This window comes from Pseudorca crassidens, chromosome 1, assembly GCF_039906515.1.
Source record: "Pseudorca crassidens isolate mPseCra1 chromosome 1, mPseCra1.hap1, whole genome shotgun sequence".
In the NCBI taxonomy this organism is placed as follows: Eukaryota; Metazoa; Chordata; class Mammalia; order Artiodactyla; family Delphinidae; genus Pseudorca; species Pseudorca crassidens.
The window spans coordinates 188,593,978-188,609,285 of NC_090296.1; the positions used below are offsets into that span (position 1 = coordinate 188,593,978).

The 15,308-nt window shown below is 39.7% G+C and overlaps 1 protein-coding gene across 2 annotated transcripts in view; it reads left to right on the forward strand.

Moving 5' to 3' along the window:
* Positions 1-15,308, forward strand: part of MYO3A (myosin IIIA) — a 172,006-nt gene that overhangs the window by 141,185 nt on the left and 15,513 nt on the right. The window lies entirely within an intron of this gene.

Below are 15,308 nucleotides of genomic sequence, written 5' to 3' on the forward strand. Positions count from 1 at the left end.
ACAGGCTCAGCGGCCATGGCTCACGGGCCCAGCCGCTCCGCGGCATGTGGGATCTTCCCAGACCGGGGCACGAACCCGTGTCCCCTGCATCGGCAGGCGGACTCTCAACCACTGCGCCATCAGGAAAGCGCTCCTCTTCTTCTCTTTTTCTTTTCTTTTTTCCCTTTATATACACTTTAACTAGAACTTGGCATATGACGCCAAAAGGGAGTAGAAAGGGATGGAGTTGGGGGAGGTTGGGGAGCAGGGTGCAGTTTGGATAAGCGGGAGCAAACAAGTGAAATATATGTGTTCCTTCTGTCAAAATCTGTATGTTAAGTAGAAGGTGCAAATCTCCATTCAGATGCACAAACCCAGATGCACTATTAAATGTTCTTCTTATCAGCCTAAGTCACTGTCTGCCCACATGCACTAAACTGGTGGTGAATTCAGACTCAGGAATTATCAGACCTCCCCTTCCCCAGAGCTGTGCAAGGGCCCCGGGGCCTTATATAGCCACCAAAGGATCAGGTAAAGCCTGTAGTCACTAGTTAGTTGCCCACAGGTACTGCTGTGACCCTCATCTCCTAGCTGGCCTCTGCTGCTCCCATTCGCGCAGGAGACGCTGGGAAGCGGGTGTGTCAGGAGTCTTACCAGGTTTGCACACGCTCCCAGTAGCCCTCCTCCCTGCAGCCTTACCACCTCCCCAGGGGCAGCCACCCATGGCCCTGCTGGGCCCTGTCTGGGAGAATCTGCATTTATTTTCCTTTGGTCCTTATTTCTCGGAGGCCCTCGCCCGCTCAGGGCACCAGGCCCCACCTCTGCAGTGAGTTTGGCTCTTACCAAAGCCAGGACCACCACTAACCTCAGGCAACTTCCCTGGAAGTCCCTTAGGCAGGGAAGGATTAAGATGAGCCCGGCTATTTGTCTGATACGGGAGGAAGGAAAAATAGCTTAATGTTTCAATCAGTTATCCTGCCACATTGTTTTCAAGACTTGTGTGAAGCTTTAAAAACAGCAACAACAAAAAACACTGCCACGAAGTGTCCACCCTTCCCAGCCCTGCTGCTCCCAGGCCCTGGCCCAGACCTCTTGACGTGAAGAAGCAGCCTGGCAAGTCAGAGTCCGGAGGCCCATTAGTTTGAATGCCACCGATGCCCCCTGCCCAGAGGCCTGCTGACCGGCAGAGCAGAGAGGGGCTCGGGGGCTTCAGCCTCCCTCGTGGCTGTGTGCACAGAGGCCCTGGTGAAGGCGGGGCAGTGAGGTGCTGGAGGGAGCTTCCAGGTAAGCAGCTCAGCCCAGGGCTCAGCAGGAAGCAGGGGGTGGAGGGGAGCCGCGGACGCTTCCTGGAGGGGAGTGGAGGCCACCAGTGTTTTGCCACGACCTGCACTTTTGACCATCCAGGGAGTTTTGTATGTGTCGTGTGTTGTGTATGTGTGTTTACTGAAAACGCTTTAAGGTGCACAGCGTGATGATTGGAGGCCCACATACCTGGCGAAATATGACTGCAGTCAAGCTAATTAACACATCTTCTTCTCACATAGTTGCCTTTTTTGGCGTGTGTGTGATGAGAGCACCTGAAATCCACTCTCCTAGCACATTCCCAGGATTCGGTACCATATTATTACCTGTAGTCACCGTGCTGTACGTTGGATCTCTAGACTTATTCATCCTGCACACCTGCAACTCTGTCCCCTTTGACTAACATCTCCCTGCTTCCCCCGCCTCCCCACCCCTGGTAACCACCATTCTGCTGTCTGCTTCTAGTGTTTGACTTTTTTAGATTCCACGCATAAGTGAGACCATGAGGTTTTTCTTCTTTCTGCACCTGGCTTATTTCACTCAGCATAATGTCCTCCAGGTTAATCCATGTTGTCCCAAATGGCAGGATCTTCTTTAAGGCTGAATAATATTCCTCTGTGTGTGTGTGTGTGTGTGTGTGTGTGTGTGTGTGTATCACATCTCCTTTCTTCACTCATCTGTTGCTGGACACTTAGGTTGTTTTCCCTATCTTGGCTATTGTGAATAATGCTACAGTGAACATAAACATATCATGTAAGGTACTAATTTCATTTTGGGGGGATATATACCCAGAAGAGGGATTGCTGGATCATATGGTAGCTCTATTTTTAGTTTTTTCAGGAATCTTCATATTCTTCTCCATAATGACTGAACCAATGCACCTTCTCACCAAAGGTGTACAAGGATTCTCTTTTCTCCACATCCTCTCGCCAGCATTTGTTTCTCTTGTCTCTTTGACAATAGACATGCTGATACCTGTGAGGTGATATCTCATTGAGATTTTGATTTGTATGAAAGCACTCTTTCATATACTGTTGGCCATTTGCATGTCTTCTTTGGAAAAATGTCAATTTAGGTTGTTTGCCAATTTTTTAATCTGGTCGCTTGGCGTGTGTGTGTGTGTGTGTGTGTGTGTGTGTGTGTGTGTGTGTGTGTGTGTGTGTGTGTTTGGCTGTTCAGTTGCATGAGTTCCTTATTTTGGTTATTTGGATATTGTCTGAAATACATCCAGTATGTGGTTTGCAAATATTTTCTCCTATTCTGTAGGTTGCCTGTTATATCTTGTTGATGGTTTCCTTTGCTGTGCAGAAGCTTTTTAGTTTGATGTAGTCCCACTTGTTGATTTTTGCTTTTATTGCCTGAGCTTTTGGTGTCATATCCAAAATATTACTAACAAGGCCAACGTCAAGAAGGTTTTCCCCTATGCTTTCTTCTAGGATTTTTATGGTTTCAGGTCTTACGTTTAAGCCTTTTAATCCATTTAGAGCTGATTTTCTTGTATGGTGTAAGATGACTCCAATTTCATTCTTTTGCATGTGGATATCCAGTTTTCCCAGTGCTGTTTATTCTTTCCCCATTATGTATTCTTGATGCCCTTGTCAAAATTAGTTGACCCATATATACTTGGGTTCATTTCTGGGCTCTCTATTCTGTGCCATTGATTTATGTGCCTGTTTTAATGCCAGTACCGTACTGTTTTGATTACTCTAGCTTTTTATTTAGCTTAAAATCAGGAAGTGTGATGCCTCCACTCTTCTTCTTTCTCAAGATTGCTTTGTCAGGGACTTTGAAAAGGCCTAAAAGCAGCAGAACTTTACTAGAAAGTCAAAATATTTCACTTCATTCTTCAATGAGGCCAGCCTGGCCAACATCTGAATTTTCCCCTGTCCCTGAGAGTAGCAGAGGAAGTGCCTGAGAGAGGGCCTGAAGTGGCCTGAAGACACAGAGGGGTCTGGGCAGACCTGACAACCCAGAACCAAGTAGGAAGGGAGGACACTGGGAGATGCAGTGGCCCGGGGAGAAAACAGAAACCCAGAATGACTAAGTTTTCTCAGAAGACACTAAGAAAATGGAAAGCAACTGAGTTTAACTAGGATTCGTTAACAGTAACGTCATGCTAGAAAATCGAAATGAGCACTAAGAGGGAGGAATTAAGTCGAGTTTTAGGAACATCAAGTGACATTTTTGTACATCTGAACTGTTGTACATCGTGACCACTTAACCCAGATGAAGTGGTGGCTGAGACAGTCAACAGTCTTAAGCAAAGGTTAGTCGGTAGGTGCCCTACCAGCTAGTGGGTAGATGCCCACCACCCTACGGGTGGATGCGTGCATGGTGACTGAAGCCGTTGAGTAGATGAGATCATCCAGGAAATCCACCTACGGTGAGAAGAGAAGAGAACCAGAGCGTGAGTCTAGACGTATACGGGTCAGGTAGAGAGGACCCAGCAAAGAGGACCAAGCAGAGGGGTGGGAAGGACACCAGGGAGCCCAGTACTTCAGAAGCCACAGGAAGAGGGTTTTAAAGATGTCATGCAGGATGATGCTGACAGAGCAAGTGGGGAGAGAACTATAAAATATCCATTGAATCTCCTATATGTTAACAGTTACTTACAACTTCCCCTCACGTTTGTGAATAGACACGAAGGGAAAGGGGGATGCTGACAATCACTGTGCTACTTCTGGGAGATTCACCCTCCGATATCTGCCGGGTTTTGTCATCAGGTGTAGTCTATGTTCAGGTATTTTAATGATCTAGGCAGCTTTTTAAAAAATTTCTTGAATGGTTTATAAAAGTTCACAGTAAATATAGTTCAAAGAATTCAAACTGAGGTCACAGATTGGGCCAGATATTGCTTGGTCAATATTTAATCCCTGCAAGGGATCTAGATTCATTATTGTACCTTTGGATGTGCTTATTTACCTCAGGAAAATCAAACTCCATCCTAATTTCTCTGTAAACCAGCCTGGGTTTGCCAATCTTCTGACCACATTTAAACCAAGAATTTCCACCACCTGTTCCCTTTTCCTCCAATTCTAGTGATTTTCCCAGTTATACTTACATACCTTCAGACATCACAAACCCCACACAGGTATTCAGATGCACACTTATAGGAGGGAGTAGATTATCAGTACCATGGTCCATATTTACTTATCCTCAAGTTATTTCATGTAGATTGGTTTTGTCTTCCTCAGTCAGATTTTCAACCCTTGCAAGCAGGACCATGCCATGTACTATATGTTCATTTTTCTGTTACCCTAGCACACTTATTCATCACACCGTAGGCATTTAATAATGGCTTATTAATTGGCTGGAAAGCTGTTTAATTTCCTCCAAGAATTATATGTGGAGCAAAGTACAGTGGCCAGTGGAGCCAAGATTTAAAAGTTTTGTTTTTATTAAAACAAAAAAATGTTGCATTACATTCTTTAAATGTTTATTTGTTTTTGTATGTTGTATGCTTTTAAACTTCTAGTCAGGGAAGGCCTTATATTGTAGAAGGCCTAATGTCTAGAGGTCCTGTCTCCCTAGATCATCAGAATTGCTAACCCCGCAATTTGGAACCTCGCAGTGCGGGCAGCTGCCAGCCCCCGCAGAGGCGCCTTTAGCCGATACGCTGTGGAACCTGCCAGCGGGGGTTCAACAGGCCACCGCTGCAGCACTGACCTTCATGGCAAACCATACCTCCCCATGAAGAATTTCACTTGGAAGACCAAATCAAGCTAGTTTACAAATAATTATGTCACTAAAGTAGGCCTAATAGTCACCTGAAACTTTCATTATCTCATGCTTCTCAAAAATCTACAGGCATCTTCAAATAATTGCTACACCCGACTTCGTTGTAACAACTCAGCCTTAGCTGGATTACGTAAAGTGACCTGGGAAAGCTTCTTACCTATTCTGAAGAAAGCCCTAGACCTAGAGGGCTGAGATAGGGAGGGTGGGAGGGAGGCTCAAGAGGGAGGGAACATGGGGACATATGTGTGCATATGGCTGGTTCACGTTGGTGTACAACAGAAATAACACAGTACTATGGAGCAGTTATGCTCCAATGAAGATCTATTTTAAAAAAAAAAAGTACAAAAGCAAATTTTTTCTAGAGGTCACTTTGAAAATTCATCAGGGTATTCTAAGTTATAATCATGCCTAATGGTCGTGTGGTGAAAACAGTGAAGGGGCCAGTAATATATCTTGAATGTATGGTTATCTGGTGGTTCAGCTTGATTTAAAGACAGATTAAGAGAAAAGGAGCACAGAATCGGCCTGGGCTGGATACCTGTTGGCACTGAGTGATGTGTACAGGGAGGTTCATTCTGCTATATTCTGTCTGTTCTTTTCTGCTCTTGTGAATGTTTGAAATTTTCTATAATAAAAGATTAAACAAACAAAAAAAGCAAGCCCTAGAAAATATGGATAATAAATGAGAATAATTAAATTTTCAACTTTATTTTAACAAGCTGTAACCTTATTTTATAAGGTTCTCTCTCTGTGAGACATATTTTTTAATGTGCGAAAGTGTCGGAAGTAAAATAATGTCCAAGTGAAAACTGAGGAACTAATTAAGAAGTTTAAAAATAAAATTAGGTAAGTACACGAACTGCTTGTTTTATATCTTTGTTTTGATAATAATCATTATCAATTGAAACTGACAGGAGTTAACTGCACCTGCATTTTCACTGAGAGGAATTTAGTACAGGATTTGTATAACTAGAGTGCGGCCATCTGATCACAGAGCCTATGCTGTTGTATTCAGAAGTATACGATGACATTGCATTATTTCACTTTGAATAATGTGCAGAGTTGCTCCTTTGGGGGGAGGGGGCGTTTCTTCTTAACTATGGTGCACCTGGCAATTGTGTTGACCTCTGTGAAGAGAAGAAAAAGATTAATTGTAGGATAAATATACCCTAGTAACACAAAAGCATATTTTCTTTCCCTCTTTTTACAAAGAAGCTGTGACTGTCCAACAGGCTGTAATTTTTTTAATGGGTTGCAAGGTTAACAAATAAGGACATTATGATAATTCCCATGCTTCATTTACATAATACCATCAGTAAATTCAACTCTAAATCAAAGCAGTCCCTTGCCATGCATACATACAGTAGATATAATGAAAATGCTTTCAGAGTAAATGTCAGAAGAAAAGAGCAATCTATTTATTTCTAAATTCTTATGGCATCTAGATTCATGCAGTAGTCCTAATATTTTCAGTTATTATGGTGCAGATTTGGTATTTGTTGTAAGGTATGCCTGTCAATTTACCATTGTAATGCTGGTCCTAGAAATGCATTTTGCAAACTACCCAAGAATATGTCTGCACGTGTACCTGTAAACATATTTATAGCCATGTGAAGACCAGGTAGCTCAAATAATGTTGGGTCACATACTTTATAGGAGTTTGTTTTTCATTAAGAGTAGAAAGTAAAGAGAGATCAGAAGTTATATTGCTTTTCCTCCCAACATACCTCTGATGATCACTTATCTTCTTACATTTATTTGCTACTATTCTCTCTTCATAAGAAATTACTAATTCCCCCCAAATCTTTCAAAAAACGACAACCTTCAGTATCCAAAAACAAATGATTTTATTTATACCCTTACAATTCAGTGAGTATCATTTATTTTTAGCATTTCAGTTATATTAAATACTAACCATAAAAGCAGTTTGCCAGACATGGGTTTACACTCTGAATTATCAAGTGTAAATTATGGATTTTGATGAGTTAACTGACTTAATTCCAACAGAACAGTTGACCTAGAAGCATTAAATGGAAATAGTTAAATTTTTTGCACTCAAATTATTTCTTCTCATTCCACAATTTTTATCTATTCTACACTACAGAGAACATGGAGCTGCCATGGAAGCAGGAAGGCAATGAACAGTATATTTCCCCCCAACTTCCCATTAAATTTCTGATTAAAAAATGCACGAAGAAAAGACTAACCATGTCCTCAGCAAAGGAAACAGTTTTTTCTTTACATATTTTGAGATGATATTACTTAGCTATGAGATCAGTTCAAAGGGAAATTACATAGCATATTTGACAAAATAATACAGTCAACAAGGTAAATTCACATGGAGTTTATAATTTCATATCACATAGAGAAAATACCTTCTTAAATATCTAGTGTATTTTTAAAATTTTCTTACAGACATACTGGGCTAGTCCATAAACTCCCAAATATCAGAACTGAACCAGATTACATTTTCTGACCATGATGCAATTGAGATAGAAGTATAAAAATAAGTCTTAAAATTAAGAATCAGTATGAAATCTGAGGTGAGGCAATTATAATTAGAGTTATAAGTTATTTCAAAATAATAAAAATGAGAATAGCTATATATAAAAACTATGAATGTAATGCAACCAGATCTATATTCATGGGAAAATTCAGATCATTAAATGTTTTCATGATTAACTGAGAGAAAATAATTTAAAAAGGATGTAAAGTAAGATTTCTTTTTTTAAAAAAAAAGGAGAACAAGTATTTTTCAGCCCCAGGAAAAACACAAAAAGAGAAATAATTTTGATAAGACAGAAATATACCAGATATCTAAATGAAGCTAAAATAGTATTTTTTGAAAATAAAACAAAATAGACTAATTACCTAAAAAAGAAGCCACAAAAAAATAGAAATAAGAACAGTATTATAATAACTATAATTGATAATATTAAAATCTTGGCATGCTATGAATGCAATTTCACAGAGACAAATACGAGGCTAAAGTGTAAATTTCTGAGAAGACATAGTCAGTACGATGATGTGTCTGTCAAAGAATTCTCTTTAAAAAAGTGTTCAGGAACTCACAGTGTTTTAGACAAGTGCATTCAAAATTCATGGAACAAGTAATTTCCATAGTGTGTGATCTGCTTGGGAGAAAAAGAAAAATACAGAAAGTCACCTATTTTATGAAGATCATCTACCCTAGAAGCAAAGTCTGACAAATAACCTCTTAGGAAGAAGGAAGGGAGAGGAGGGAGAAAGGAGAGAAAAAGAAGAAGAAAGCTATGGATCAATCTCAGGGATTTAGAGGTAAAACTCCGAAGTATAGTACTAGCTAATTGAATGCATATTACATTAAAAGACTATCCAAATAACATATCAATGTAACATAATATCCAAAGTTCAAAAGAAAAAAGCCATCTTGATAAATGCTAAAACAGTTTTCAATAAAATCTAACACTGAGTCCTAATGAAAAGCAAAACTCTTACTTAATTAGAAATAGGAGATGCTTTAGCAATATAAAGAGTATATTTCTTAAATCAATTGTCAACATCATAATAATGGTAAAACACTGAAAGCAGTTCCTTTAAAAAGCGGGATGAAGGTAAGGATGCTAGTAACAACACTTTGTTACATTATTTATTTGGGAATTTCTAGCTGAAGCAATAGGACAGCAACAGAAGTTTCTGAAAAGCATGATTATTGAAAAGAAGAAGATAGGATTATAGGAGTATTAGCAGACAACATGAATTTTGACAATAAAAATGCAGAGAATGAACCAAAATAATGATTGGTACTTGTAAAAGAATTCAGCAAAGATACGTAGCTTTCCTATAATAATTTATAATGGGAAAAGAACATATTGGAAATAAGAGCAAAAACAAATAGAATACCTTGAAATAAAGTTAGCAAGAAAACCACAGAAAGATTAAAAAAAAAAAAAGCAGAGTGGACAGTGGAATGACCCACTGTGTTTCTGGATTGAAAGATAAGAAAATGTAAACATATTCTAAAGTTGATTTCTAGGTTAAAAAAGTTGTGTTCCATTTCTATGAGATTTTCTTCAGAACTTAATGTCCCTAGATATCATTGGTAAATTTCAGGAAAAAAGAATAATTATAAATGAGGTCTTGCCTTTCAGATGGTAGAACAAATAATATAAAGCTACCATTAAAACCATATGCCTCTGTTATGAAAATCAACCACAGATTAATGGAACAGAGCAGATAGCCCTAAAATTGACTGTAGTATTTATAAAAACCTGTCCCCGAAAGATATACAGCAAACCAATAAGAAATGGACATATAATGCTTAAATTTTTCTGATTTGGGGAGAATAAATAAAACAGCCTTACCTTATACTGAATACCCCAATATTTACCAGATATATTAATGATTTAAATGTGAGGAAGAAACCAGATGATATGAATTGACTGTTTCACAGTCTCTGCTTAGGAAATGACAAAGCATAAGAAGTAATAAAAAGCATTACAAAGAAACACTGTGGTCGATTTGCACTGTGTAAACGTTAAAACCTAGACATTAGAAAGCCTCATTTAAAGTTAAAGAGCTACAGACAAACTGGATAAAATATATAGAACAAGTGGAAAAGTGGTTAACGTATGTAACATAGAAAGAGCTCTTATAAATCATTAGGAAAAACACAAACACCATCCATGGAAAAATGGACACATTGATTTATTTATAGAAGAACAAATGCACATGGAAAACAAGCATATATATGATTGCCGTGGAAATTAAAAGTATAAATTAAGTTACTATTTTTTACTCATCACAATGGCAGGGATGAAAAAATATTTAACGGTGACAAGAATGTGCTAGTTTAATTATCCTCAAACGCTAATGGTGAGACTAAAGACGCAACATTTCAAAAAGTAATTTGGCAAAATATGTAAAAAAGCATTGAAATCGTTTCTGTCACTCACCCAGTAAGCCCACTTATGAGAACATAACCTAAGGAACTAATCAGAGCTGAAAGAGAAAAATTACGTACATGGCCAAAAATAAAATTAGACAATAAGAAAATGATTAATAAGTAATGGCACATTCATATATGGAATATAAACAGCCCTTAAAATTCATCTTTCATAGAAGAACCTTAGCAAACTGCTAGCTAATCTAACTAGGGATACAAGACTGCAGAATTGGAATGGGAATCCTGTAAATATATCAGCTTAATCTTCCCGCGTGTCAGGGGGTTCACTGACAAGAGCATCCATATACAGGGCTCTAGAGAAGCCGAGAGACTGGTGGAGGGAGGGCCAAGTGCTTGCTCTCCAGTAGAGTGGACACTCTCCATCCCTCCCTACCTTGGACCTTCAGAGTCCATTCTGTACAAAATGAAGAATCTGAATAATGTTCCTGCAGCCTATACAGGGCTTCCACACCAGGTGGGAGAAGACTAGAATGCCATCTCCAGATAAGTTATCTTTGCTGCCAGGCTGTCTTGTGCCACTGAAAGCTGTCTTGCCACCTCCTGTGGCCATGCCTGCGACCAGACATGTCCTTATAAGGAATAGTAGCTTTTTAAAAATATTGGTGTATTTCACCTTACCTTGATAAGAACCACCTATCTGTTACAAAGTATGAGTGGGGCAGGGAGGTGGGGGGAGGCCAGAAACAAACTGAATGTTGCTTGTTTAAAATCAGGTAGTATTCTTCTATTCTGTGGTTTTTACAGGGCAATTTGAGAAAGTAACTGAGCAGTGAATAAATAATTTTCCCAAATTTGGCTCTTTGGAAAAAAAATTAACGTAGGTTTTCACCTCGAGCTATATACCCATATATTTTTCAGATAGAGATCAATATGGTCTTGAAAAACAACCAAGAGGTAATTGGGGGGCTCTTAAATGCCACCCCTGAGTTTTCCTTATTCTCCAGTCAGGTGAGCGTGTAGTTTTGTTGTTTGTCTCCATAGTTCCATGGACGATCCTACACAGGATACATGCTCACAGCTCAACATGACACCCAGTAGGTGGCACTCTCAAGACACTGTCAGCGTCACTGTGTGCATTCCCGTATGCTTCTCATAGGGCGCCCCCGTTTATGTATGCTAGATGGCTGGGGGTGAGGGAGCAACCTAACTGCATGGACCAGACGAAACTAACTAGCCTCTGAGGACTCTAATCCATTACCTGTGCCCTACGGGAGTGACGGAAGAAAATGGCAGAAACACAGTGAGCATGTCCAAGAGACAGATGGTGGTCCAGAGGGGACGTCTGTGGGTCTCACCACACAAATAGAGCTGCATTATTCTCCTGTTTCTTCTGTGAGACAGGAGGGGCAGGCTGGGGGCAGCATCTTCCCCAAACCTAAGAGTGTAATTTATTGAAAAACTAAATGCTCAGTTTTCAAGGTTCTTGTGCAAAGTACTCAAACCAGAGTGGCAGAAAGCTTGAAGCCCATGAGCTGTAGGATAAGGACAGGTGGGAGTTGGCTCTAGGGCATCGGTGTTCAGTTGATAGGAAAAGACGAACTAAAGGAATCACTTGAGCAGTTCCGAATGGGGCTGGAGGCTGACAGCTCCCTGCTTGCTGAGAAGGTCAGAGGGAGCCTGTGAGCCAGACCACTGAACACTAAGGCATCCCTGAAGTGTTCAGGACACTCAGAGCAGACTTACAGCTCTTCACCTCAGGAAAACTCAAGGGAACACAGAGTGGAGTAAAACAAGTGGTCCAATTCAGGGCAACCATGAGAAGTGAAAATATCTCTGGGAACTCTGAGCATGAGGCAGTGCAAGGCAGAGAGGAGTGCAGAGGGACTGAACTGTCCACACAAGCTCAGAACCTGCGTCCATTTCTGTTCAAGAGCGCCTCGCCTGGCTGAAGGGCAGATGAGGTGAAAGGCAGACAGGTTGCGAACCTGACTACGGTGAACCTTGCCTTTAACAAATAGCAGTGAATATTCCTCCCTTCTAAGATTTCCTCTGGGTCCCTATATTGCTTAAAGTTCATGACTGTCCATTTGTAAATGGGAATTTACAAAAACTAAACAATTGATTTCTTAAGGAAGATATTACAATAACATAAGTGCATTTCTGTGCTGCTAATATCCTATTTATACATGTGATACTTTTGCAAATTATACTCTGCATGTTTACTTAAGTAAAATAGTATAATTATGATTAAAATGAGAATATATACTGAAATTCAGTTTTCTAGAGCAAATATTGGCAATGAGTTTTAAATCTGTCTTCTTCTGAATGCAAAACGTTGAGATGTTTTTCCTTTCATTGCATTCCTGATCAACTCAAATGCTTAATGAAATTATTACCAGAACTACAATATAAATAAATACTTTACCTTCTGGCTATTTAATATAGCAGCAACCTTTACCAGTTAATACGTATCATGCACATCATACAAAATAGTCACAAACCTAATTTTGCTATTGCCAGCGTTGATGCGCTGCTGGTAATTGGTGATTATAAATGTTTATGTCACTTTTGTAATTAAGGGGTTAGAATGACGTTGGCAGGCAGTGTTTGTGCTCCCCCAAAGGAACAAAAATTTAGAGGGCAAAATAAACTTAACGCCTTTCTGAAATATTTGTATGCTGAAAAGCTCACAGGCAGTTTGCTCTTCAAAAATACAAAATAGCCTGGGGAAATTTAATCTGAACAGTCAAACCCTGTTGAATACATTCCTCAATAATTTTCACTTACTGGCTGCCCACGTTACGTGGCCATGTCTTAAGGGAAGACACCCTTTAAGAATATTTAGCATTATCCTGGTGAAGAAAAAAGTCAATTCTGCAAGATATAAGAATTAATTGGAAATTCTGAAAATTCAACACGTTTGGGGATTTTTTTATCTCTGTAGTATGCACATGCCCTCATGCATATTTATAATTTTACATAAATGTGACCATACCATACATTCCAGGATTCTTTTGAATGCAATATTTTTTTCATTTTCTCTTTTTTTCCTGTTTCTTCCCCCGTCCCGCCCACCGCCATTCTCCCTCTCCAACCCACATTACTCTCCCCATCAAGGAAGCTCTTATAAAACATGTGTTCTTTTATATCTTTTGTAGATGTGCATAAATGCCCTTACAGACACATACAGATATAGAGATTTTTTGTCATTATTTTATTATGCATCTTGCTTGTCTCCCTTACTACCTGAGCAGGAATCCCTGCACATCAACAGGTATAGCTAAAAATCATTCTTTTTAATAGCCATATGGTATTCCATATGAAGATCACAATAATTTATGTAACCTTTCCCCTATTGTTAGGTATTCACTTTGTTTCGATTTTTTGCCACTATGAAAAATGTTGCAGAAAACTTCTCTGAAATTGTCCTTGTATACTGATGATATTTTTATGGGATAAGCCTCCAGGGGTGGAGTCGTTGAGTTGAAAGGCATTTTGGGTTTTGATAGATTGCTTTCCTAAAAGGCCCTAAGAAGATGTTTCCTTCAACAATTTGTTTGAATTCACTTTTTCTGACATCCTATCCAGCAGTGTTATCCTTCTTTTTAATCTTAGCTAATATGCCTGGAGTAAAATGATATTACACTGTTATTTTAATTCATATTGTCTTGTCTGCTGACAAGCTCATTTGCCTTTCATGCTTGTTGGCTTTTTGGATTTGCTCATCTTGAACTTGCTACTTACATCTTTTGCTCATTTTTCTGTTGGTCTGTATTTTGTAGTCATTTGCCACCTTTTTATGACTTCTGAGTTCTAGTGAAGACATTTGTACCCCTAGATTGTTCATGAAGTCATCCAGATTTCCTTTCAGGATGTTTGTGGGTTCCTTCATTTACATTTATCTTTGAAGAATCAGGATTTATTTTTGTATCTGGTGACAATAGTGATCCAGTTAAGAAAATTATATTATTGAGTGTCTGCTCTTCACTTTAGCACTGTGTCTCTAAGCTAAAATGGATTCAGTTAGGCTTTTTAGCATCTCCAAACACCTACCACCTGTACATATCCAGTGAAGAAGCATGAGGGCATCAGATCCTAAGGTATAATGCCCACCATCCAAAAACATATGGTCGCACTATTTTTTTTAAGTCATAGGTAAAAATAGTAAGAAGTATGAGATTAAGTGTTGCATTATTTTGCTAGGGCTGCCATAACAAAGTTCCACAGACTTGGGGGATTAAACAACAGAAATGTTATTTCCTCACAGTTGTGTAAGCTAGAAGCCCAAGATCAACGTGTTGGCAAGTTTGGTTTCTTCTGAGGTCTCTCCTTGCCTTATAGATGCCGTCTTCTCCCTCTGTCTCCGCATGGTCTTCCTTCTGTGTGTGTCTGTGTCCTAATCTCCTCTTCTTACGGGAACACCGAGCATACTGAATTAGTGAGGCCATAGTGACCTCACTTTGAAGACCCTTTCTCCAAACACCTTCATATTCTGAGGAACTGGGGGTTAGGACTTCAGTGTATGAATTTTGAGGGGACACAATTCAGCCCATAACACGTTTCAAATAAATTGCACAGCCTGTGAGTACCATTGATGTTCACGTGAGACGGAGATGACTGGGCCATCTGTGAAAGCTTCATGGAAGAGGCGGAGGTGGAGACAGGCATTGAAGAATGCTTAAGATTTCAGTGAGGCCATGAAAAACCTTTCTATGAGACGAGAATAAGCAAAGTTACAGCTCTAAACGTGGTGTGCTGGGGTTCCAGTTAGGTAACGAGGCTGACCAGAGGAGGTAGTTCATTTTGGGGGGAAGTGGGAGATAAATTGGAATGGCTGAGATTGTAAGTAACTTGGATTTAGGAGAGGTTTCGGTTTAATGGAGAAGGAAAAAAGCATCACGAATTTTTGGAAAGTGGAATTTCATCATGGTATTTAAGGAAGGAAAATCTGGTTTTCATGTGTGAGATAAAGCACAGGGCGCATTAAGACGCTGCCACGGTTGTTAAATGAGCAGTTTAGCCCAGGATGGTAGCAAGGGTAAGCAAGAACTAGTGGATGAGTATTAGGCATTTTAAAAAATGTGTCAAAAAAGTTGACAGAATTTACTGATTGCCTGCTTCCAGGAAACGAAGAAGAGGAATTAGGCGCGGGTGACATCAGTATTACAAACCTGGGGGACAGAAATACAGTGCCATTAAGGTCGTGGTGTACAGAATCTTAGATGGAGAAGAAAGATGACCCCTGACTCACCTGAGTCTGAGAGTTTGAGATGCACGTATTCAACAGGGGTAGGAAATTAGGGCCGAGCTCTGGTGGATGAGAGGTTCTAGCCGAGTTATGGATTGGGAAGTCATCTGTAGGGGGTCATTGTGCAACGTACAAGGAGCTGGGAGCACCATGATT